The sequence below is a fragment of the Callithrix jacchus genome, chromosome 3 (assembly GCF_049354715.1).
Source record: "Callithrix jacchus isolate 240 chromosome 3, calJac240_pri, whole genome shotgun sequence".
Taxonomy (NCBI): Eukaryota; Metazoa; Chordata; class Mammalia; order Primates; family Cebidae; genus Callithrix; species Callithrix jacchus.
The window spans coordinates 114,117,672-114,127,165 of NC_133504.1; positions in this window are offsets into that span (position 1 = coordinate 114,117,672).

Genomic DNA, 9,494 nt, shown 5'->3' on the forward strand with positions numbered 1-9,494 from the left:
TCAAAGATTTGTTGCATTCTTACTATGTCTATGGTGCTAGAAAAGCAGCATTAATTGTGGCAGGGGTATGGGGGTGAGAAGTGGTTGAAAGATGTTGTCTGAACTCACAGAAATTGCAGGCCATTGTATTGGTCAATTAGGCTTCAAACATGACTGCTGTCTGGTGCTTTTGTTAAAAAGAGAGTTGGTTACGATCCAAGCATCCAGCAGCAACCAAAGAGTCTAAGAGAAACACTTTGGGCTCTTATTTGACCATGGCCACAAGAAAACTGATGATTCTCTAAGTGTATCACAAAATAAACAGCTCCATTAAATTCAGTGTTATTAAATATGTTTGTGTGTGAGAATATGAGTTGTTATTTATTTCTTAATCGGGTTTTAATGAGTATGGATTTTACAAACAGTTTTAAAGGACTGGGACTATATTTTCCAATGATATTCCAATATTTAAGTTAAATTGCCTTTGCTCTCTAAGTGTACTTGGTATTAGCAGCATGCTGGACTTTACTAAAGTCCTAATAATTCCGGTTCTGTGTTATGGTTAACTGAAATTAGTCAGAGGATCAAGATAAGGTGAATGTTGTGGGGTTTGTCCTTACAAACACTTGCTTTCTATTCTTCCACTTGCATACAGAACACGCAGAACAGAAAAGAACTGAGGGCTTCCCAATCTTTCAATTTTCCACTGGGTAAACTATAGTGAGAGAAACCGTAGATGGGTTTGCTCAATATCCACTCCAATGTGTCTGCCATGCCTTTCTGCACTGCAGATACTGGAAAAATACAAACCACATTTTCCTGACTCATCTGAAGTTGCACTTAAGCAAGACTCAAATTTAAGCTAGTATAAGTGGAAAGGGAAATATTTATCCCACTGGTACAGCTTTAGCAGCAAGTCATGGCTCCAGAGTCTACAATGTTGGAGCCAATTTCCTGATACCTAGATTTCAGCCTGGGAGGTATGTTTCTGAGCCAGTAGTGGAGGCAGTGATTTCCTGATTCCAGATGCAAAGCTAAGGTAACATAACCCTGTACCCATCAAGGGGCCCTGTGACCTCCTGATTCTCTAACTTCCTGACTGTGCCCAGTCGAAGTTCCTTTGCCAGGCCGGGTTTGAACTGTCCTGACAGTAGCTGCTGGAGGGCCAGCCTAGGACCTGCTCCTCCCGTCCTTCCACCCCCATTTCATGATTTAATCTTCTTCTGCATGAAACAACTGCAGTGGTTTCTCCTGCATGCAACTGAATGCTGACTGATAGGCCCTCTAAGCACAATTGTGCCCCAGGGTTAACTGTCAAAACCAGGCCTCCTCTGCTTTCTCCAAGTCTATAGATAACCTTCCCTGAGTCTTATCTAAACAAGACTTTGTATGGCATTTTAAGGTTTTTTATTTCATGCTACTTTAATGACTCCTTAAAAAGAACATAAAATTCCTTTTATGTCTCTTTGTCCTCTCTTCTCCTCCATTTTTGGTCAGCCTCCATTTCCTGGGTCATGGTAAGCTCCTTGAAGTAGATCTGTTAATGCAAGGGTAATAAAAACAGACGTGCCTGGAAAATATCGGAGGGGGACAGGGTAGGGCAGGATGAAAGTGAGAAATTCCACTCTTACTCTGGTACAAATTATTTTGTTGAAAATCGGTGCCTGAAAAAACATCAAAATCTAGGATCCCATACTTACTTTTAAGATAGAACATTAGAGATAATAGAGTCAAGCCTTCCAAAGTTGACTAAAAGAATAAGATATTTAGTTCTTTGCCATTTTTAAGCCAACCATCACCTTCCAGCATGTAGAGAGAAATCATTATGATAATAATGATAGTAGCTTCTATTTACTGGGAGTTAATGCTGTGCAAGATCCTGTGATAGATCAACTACTATTTCCAGACAACATTTCCTTTGTATGGATGAAAAAACCAAGGCCGGGAGAGAATAGGTAAATTGCCCAGGGTTTTAACTCTGTTCAACTCTAAAAACAATCCTTCTGTACATTCATTTAATCCTTCATCAAATTTCTCTTTGAGTGCTTCAAAGGGACTATGCTTCCCAAGGAGCCAGGTAGGGGGCTAGAGTAGGAGATATCGTTGTGAATAGATCAGACACAGTTCTACAGCACGCCCATTTCAAGAAGAGGACAGCTGGTCATTCAAACTGCCATTGCTTAGGAAACCTCACATGATCAGCTCTCAAGGCATCAGGGAGCATCTCTTTTGAGGAACACTTTGCTTTAATTCTAACCTTTTCCCTTTTGCTTTTCATGTATGAGTTTGCAACCCAGCACTGCTACTTATTGGTGATGTAACCATGGAGAGCGATTTCAACTCCCTGTATCCCAGCTTCCTCATCTTGAGAGTAATTGTAATAAAATGACTTACGTCCTGCAGGTTATGGTAGGATGTGGGTAGCACAGCACCATCTATTACAAAGGGACTTGACTTACAAATATACAAGTGTAAGTAGAGCATTTAGAAGACTGCTGCACACAGTACCACTCAATAAGTGTCACTTATGGTTGTAATTATCTTACTGTTATTATGACTGTAGCACCACACAACCTTAGAAGTACTTATTATTTACCAGAGTATGAGAAAATCTCAAGGAACACTCCTCTCAGAATGGGAAAACCAAACCAAACAAAACAGAAAACAGATTCCAGCTCATTCATTTCAACCTGACTTGGTCTAAGCTTGGTAGCATGACCCTGTAACCAACAGTGGGCCCTGTGACCTCCTGATTCTCCAACTTCGGGAGAAGGCATGTTCCTCCTAAGATCTTACTCGAGCTCCATTTGAGGATTGGGCTCATGAAGCCTGGTTCCCACCTCACTTAAGCTTTAAACCAAGGCAGTCCCTTATGCCCAAATGTGTGAGTTACTATAGTTTGCTTTGAAAATCCACACTGATGTCTGTCTCCTCAAGTCAGTACTTCAGTACCTTCTACTAGTCTCTCAAAAGATAAGTCCTTTTGTAATAATAGACAGTGCTATGCCACCCAAATCCCAGCTTCAGGTCTGAAGAAGTCATTCCCACTGCTGCTGGGCACCCTGCCCTCCAACAACACTCAGCTCTCAGCCCTTTTGGAACAACCATCAACTGGCTAAAGACAACCATCTCGGCCAAGAGTTTGCCCACTTTCCAGGGTCATTGAATGCAGATTGACCCCAGGAAGTGGGCAGGACCTTGGTTGAGATGATTATCTTTAGCCAGCTGAGGGCCATTCCTAATCTGCATTCAATGAGTGGTGAATGTAATAGTATAAAAATCCAGCCTCCCAGGGAGCCAGGTGATCAGGCTTGGTGGGTCCAACCCCCACAAAAACAAACAAACAAACAAACAAAATGCAATTGGAAACACTCAGGGTTGAGAGTTTCACGGCAAGCACAGCTGAACCCCGGACGGTGCAGCTCGGTGGGGGAGGGGCATCCACCATTACCGAGGCACTCCACCCCTATGGAGGTAGTCTGCCATTGCTGACGCAGCCTGCCGTTGTCAAGGCAACCCGCCATAACAGAGTCTGCCATTACAGAGGCGGGTCACCATCACCACGGCAGTTCTAACCACACCCACATAAACAGGACAGGGAAATACCCATGGCAGCAGGGCAGAGCCCACAGCAGCAGGGCGAACCCCAGAGCAGCTCACCAAAGCCTCTGCAAGCAGGCAGTGACAAGGCTGCCTCCTTGCTGGGTAGGACAGTGCAACAGAGACTCATAAATAAAGCCCTAACTCCCAGGGACAGAGCACCTGGGGAAAAAATGGGGGTTTTATGAGTTCTGCTGCAGCAGACTTAAACGGACCTGCCTAGCAGCTCTGAATGAACAACAGAGCTCACAGCTCAACACTTGAGCTCCTATAAATTACAGACTATCTCCTCAAGCAGTTCCCTGACCCCCGTATATCCAAATAGTCACCTCACAAAGGACTGATTAGACTGACATTTGGTGGGCATCATTCTAGGACAAAAATAGCAGAAGAAGAAACTGGTAGCAACCCTTATTGTTCTGTAGCTGCTGCAGGTGTTCCCCAGGCAAGCAGGGCCTGGAGTGGACCTCAGCAGTCCTACAGCAGTGGGGCCAGACTGTTAGAAGGAAAACTAAGAAACAGAAATACCTTCATCATCAACAATCTGGATGTCCACTCAGAGACCCAATTGGAAAATCAGCAACTACACAGACAACAGGTGGATAAATCCACAAAGATGGGAAGAAACCAATGCAAAAAGGAGGAAAACACCCGAAACCAGAACACCTCGCCTCCTACAAGGGATTACAACTCCTCACCAGCAAGAGAACAAAGCTGGATGGAGAATGAGTGTGATGAAATGACAAAATCAGAATTCAGAAGGTGGATAATGAGAAACTTCTGTGAGCTAAAAGAACATGTTCTAACTCAATGCAAAGAAACTAAGCACCTTAAAAAAAGATTTGAGGAAATGATAACAAGAATGGACAACTTAGAGAGGAATATGAGTGAATCGATGGAGCTGAAAAAACACAACACGAGAACTTTGCGAAGCATGCACAAGTTTCAACGGTCAAATTGACCGAGCAGAAGAAAGGATATCAGAGGTCGAAGATCAACTCAATGAAATAAAATGAGAAGGCAACATTAGAGAAAAAAAGTGCAAAAAGGAATGAACAAAGTCTCCAAGAAATGTGGGACTATGTGAAGAGACCTAATCTACGTTTGATAGGTGTACCTGAATGTGACGAAGAGAATGAATCCAAGCTGGAAAACACTCTTCAGGATATTATCCAGGAAAACTTCCCCACCCTAGCAAGGCAGGCCAATATTCAAATCCAGGAAATCCAGAGAACACCACAAAGATATTCCTCAAGAAGAGCAACCCCAAGGCACATAATCGTCAGATTCACCAGGGTTGAAATGAAGGAGAAAATGCTACGGGCAGCCAAAAAGAAAGGTCGGGTTACCCACAAAGGGAAGCCCATCAGACTCACAGCAGATCTCTCTGCAGAAACCCTACAAGCCAGAAGAGAGTGGGGACCAATATTCAACATCCTTAAAGAAAAGAACTTTCAACCCACAATTTCATATACAGCCAAACTGAGATTCATGAGTGAAGGAAAAATAAAATCCTTCATGAAAAAGCAAGTACTCAGAGATTTTGTCACCACCAGGCCTGCTTTACAAGAGGTCCTAAAAGAGGCACTACACATAGAAAGGAACAACCAGTACCAGCCACCTGAAAAACACACCGAATGCTAAAGAGCATCAACATAATGAAGAATCTGCATCAACTAATGAGCAAAACAGCCAGCTAGAATCAAAATGGCAGTATCAAATTCACACATAACAATATTAACCCTAAATGTAAATGGGCTAAATGCACCAATCAAAAGACACAGACTGGCAAATTGGATAAAAAGCCAAAACCCATCAGCATGCTATACCCAGGAAACCCATCTCACATGCATGGACACACAAAGGCTCAAAATGAAGGGTTGGAGGAAGATTTACCAAGCAAATGGAGAGCAAAAAAGAGCAGGAGTTGCAATTCCCATCTCTGATAAAATAGACTTTAAAGCTACAAAGATCAAAAAAGACAAAGAGGGACATTACATAATGGTAAAAGGATCGATACAACAAGAAGAGCTAACGATCCTAAATATATATGGACCCAATACAGTAGCACCCAGATATATAAGGCAAGTTCTTAATGACTTACAAAGAGACTTAGACTCCCACACAATAATAGTGGGAGACTTTAACACTCCACTGTCAATAGTAGACAGATAAACCAGACAGAAAATTAACAAGGATATCCAGGACTTGAACTCAGACCTGGAACAAACAAACCTGATAGACATTTACAGAACCCTCTACCCTAAATCCACAGAATATACATTCTTCTCAGCACCACATCACACCTACTCTAAAATTGACCACATAATTAGAAGTAAATCACTCCTCAGCAAATGCAAAAGAACTGAAATCATAACAAACAGTCTCTCAAACCATAGCGCAATCAAGTTAGGACTCAGAATTCAGAAACTAACTCAGAACCGCACAGCTTCATGGAAACTGAACAACTGGCTCTTGAATGTTGACTGGATAAACAATGAGATGAAGGCAGAAATAAAGAAGTTCTTTGAAACCAATGAGAATGAACACACAACATACCAGAATCTCTGGGACACATTTAAAGCAGTCTCTAGAGGAAAATATATAGCAATAAGTGCCCACATGAGAAGAGTGGAGAGATCCAAAATTGACACCCTATCGTCAAAATTGAAAGAGCTAGAGGAGCAAGATCAAAAAAACTCAAAACCTAGCAGAAGACAAGAAATAACTAAGATCAGAGCAGAACTGAAGGAGATAGAGATGCAAAAAACCCTTGAAAAACTCAATAAATCCAGGAGCTGGTTTTTTGAAAAGATCAACAAAATAGACAGACCACTAGCCAGATTAATAAAAAAGAAAAGAGAGAATAACCAAATAGATGCAATAAAAAACGATAAAGGGGAAATCACCAGAGATTCCACAGAAATTCAAACCATCATCACAGAATATTACAAAGAACTCTATGCACATAAACTAGTAAACCTGGAAGAAATGGATAAATTCCTGGACACTTGCATCCTCCCAAGCCTAAACCAGGAAGAAGTCAAAACTATGAATAAACCAATAACCAGGTCTGAAGTTGAGGCAGCAATTAAGAGCCTACCACACAAAAAAAACCCATTTCCAGATGGGTTCACAGCCAAATTCTACCAGAAACACAAAGAGGAACTGTTACCATTCCTTCTGAAACTATTCCAAATAATCCAAAAAGAGGGAATCCTTCCGAAATCATTTTATGAGACCAACATCATCCTGATACCAAAACCCAGCAGAGACTCAACAAGAAGAGAAAACTTCAGGCCAATATCTATGATGAACATAGACGCCAAAATCTTCAATAACATACTGGCAAGCTGATTACAACAGCACATCAAAAAGCTTATCCACCATGATCAAGTAGGATTCACTCCAGGAATGCAAGGCTGGTTCAACATACGCAAGTCTATAAACATAATTCACCACATAAACAGAACCAAAAACAGAAACCACATGATTATCTCAACTGATGCAGAGAAGGCCTTTGACAAAATTCAACAGCGCTTTATGCTAAAAACCCTCAATAAACTCGGTATTGATGGAATGTATCTCAAAATAATAAAAGCTATTTATGAAAAACCAACAGCCAATAGCATACTGAATGGGCAAAAATTGGAAGCATTCCCTTTGAAATCGGGCACTAGACAAGGATACCCTCTCTCACCACTCCTATTCAATATAGTACTGGAAGTTCTAGCTAGAGCAATCAGGCAAGAAAAAGAAATAAAGTGTATTCAAATAGAAAAGGAGGAAGCCAAATTGTCTCTATTTGCACATGACATGATAGTATATCTAGAAGACCCCATTGTCTCAGCCCAAAATCTCCTGAAACTGATAAGCAACTTCAGCAAAGTCTCAGATACAAAATCAATGTGCAGAAATCACAAGCATTCCTATACACCAATAACAGACTTAAAGAGAGTCAAATCAAGAATGAACTGCCATTTACAATTGCTACAAAGAGAATAAAATACCTAGGAATACAACTAACAAGGAACTTAAAGGACTTTTTCAAGGAGAACTACAAACCACTGCTCAACGAAATAAGAGAGGACACAAACAGATGGAGAAATATTCCATGTTCATGGTTAGGAAGAATCAATATCATGAAAATGGCTATACTGCCCAAAGTAATTTACAGATTCAACGCTATCCCCATCAAGCTACCAATGACCTTCTTCATTGGAAAAAACCACCTTAAACTTCATATGGAACCAAAAGAGAGCCCGCAGAGCCAAGTCAATTCTAAGTAAAAAGAACACAGCAGGAGGCGTCACACTCCTGGACTTTAAACTATACTACAAGGCTGCAGTAATCAAAACAGCATGGTACTGGTACCAAAACAGAGATATAGACCAATGTAACAGAATAGAAGCATCGGAGGCAACACAACATATCTGCAACCATAGAATCTTGGATAAACCTGACAAAAACATTCAATGGGGGAAGGATTCCATGTTTAATAAATGGTGTTGGGAAAACTGGCTAGCCATGTGCAGAAAGCAGAAACTGGACCCCTTCCTGACACCTTAAACTAAAATTAACTCCAGATAGATTAAAGACTTAAACATAAGACCTAACACCATGAAAACCCTAGAAGAAAATCTAGGCAAAACCATTCAGGACATAGGAGTAGGCAAGGACTTCATGACCAAAACACCAAAAGTATTGGCAACAAAAGCCAAAATAGACAAATGGGACCCAATCAAACTCCACAGCTTCTGCACGGCAAAAGAAACAGTCACTAGAGTGAATTGGCAACCAACAGAATGGGAAAAAAATTTTTGCAGTTTACCCATCTGACAAAGGGCTGATATCGAGAATCTACAAAGAACTAAAACAGATTTACAAGAAAAACACAAACAAGCCCATTCAAAAATGGGCAAAGGATATGAATAGACACTTTACAAAAGAAGACATACATGAGGCCAACAAAGATATGAAAAAATGCTCATCATCACTGGTCATCAGAGAAATGCAAATCAAAACTACATTGAGATACCATCTCACACCAGTTAGAATGGCGATCATTAAAAAATCTGAAGACAACAGATGCTGGAGAGGATGTGGAGAAATAGGAACACTTTTACACTGTTGGTGGGAGTGTAAATTAATTCAACCATTGTGGAAGACAGTGTGGCGATTCCTCAAGGACCTAGAAACAGAAATTCCATTTGACCCAGCAATCCCATTACTGGGTATATATCCAAAGGACTATAAATCATTCTACTATAAGGACACATGCACACGAATGTTCATTGCAGCACTGTTTACAATAGCAAAGACCTGGAACCAACCCAAATGCCCATCGACGATAGACTGGACTGGGAAAATGTGGCACATATACACCATGGAATATTATGCAGCCATTAAAAACGATGAGTTTGTGTCCTTTGTAGGGACATGGATGAACCTAGAGAACATCATTCTCAGCAAACTGACACAAGGGCAGAAAATGAAATATTGCATGTTCTCACTCATAGGTGGGTGATAAACAATAAGAACACATGGACACAGGGAAGGGAGCACTACACACTGGGGTCTATTGGGGGGAATAGGGGAGGGATAGCAGGGGGGCAGTTGGGGAGAGATAGCATGGGGAGAAATGCCAGATATGGGTGAAGGGGAGGAGGGCAACAAATCACACAGCCACATGTGTACCTATGCAACTATCTTGCATGTTCTTCACATGTACCCCAAAACCTAAAATGCAATAAAAAAAAAAATCCAGCCTCCGAGCCCCAGGTGGGGACAACTACCAAGAAGCTGTGCCAGCTGCAAAGCTCTGGGAGGTCAGCCACATCACAGTTCAACTTCTCCTTCTGCCCAATTCTTCCCCAGTAGGTGTTAATCCCAAAAGCATTAACCTTGGGGTTTGT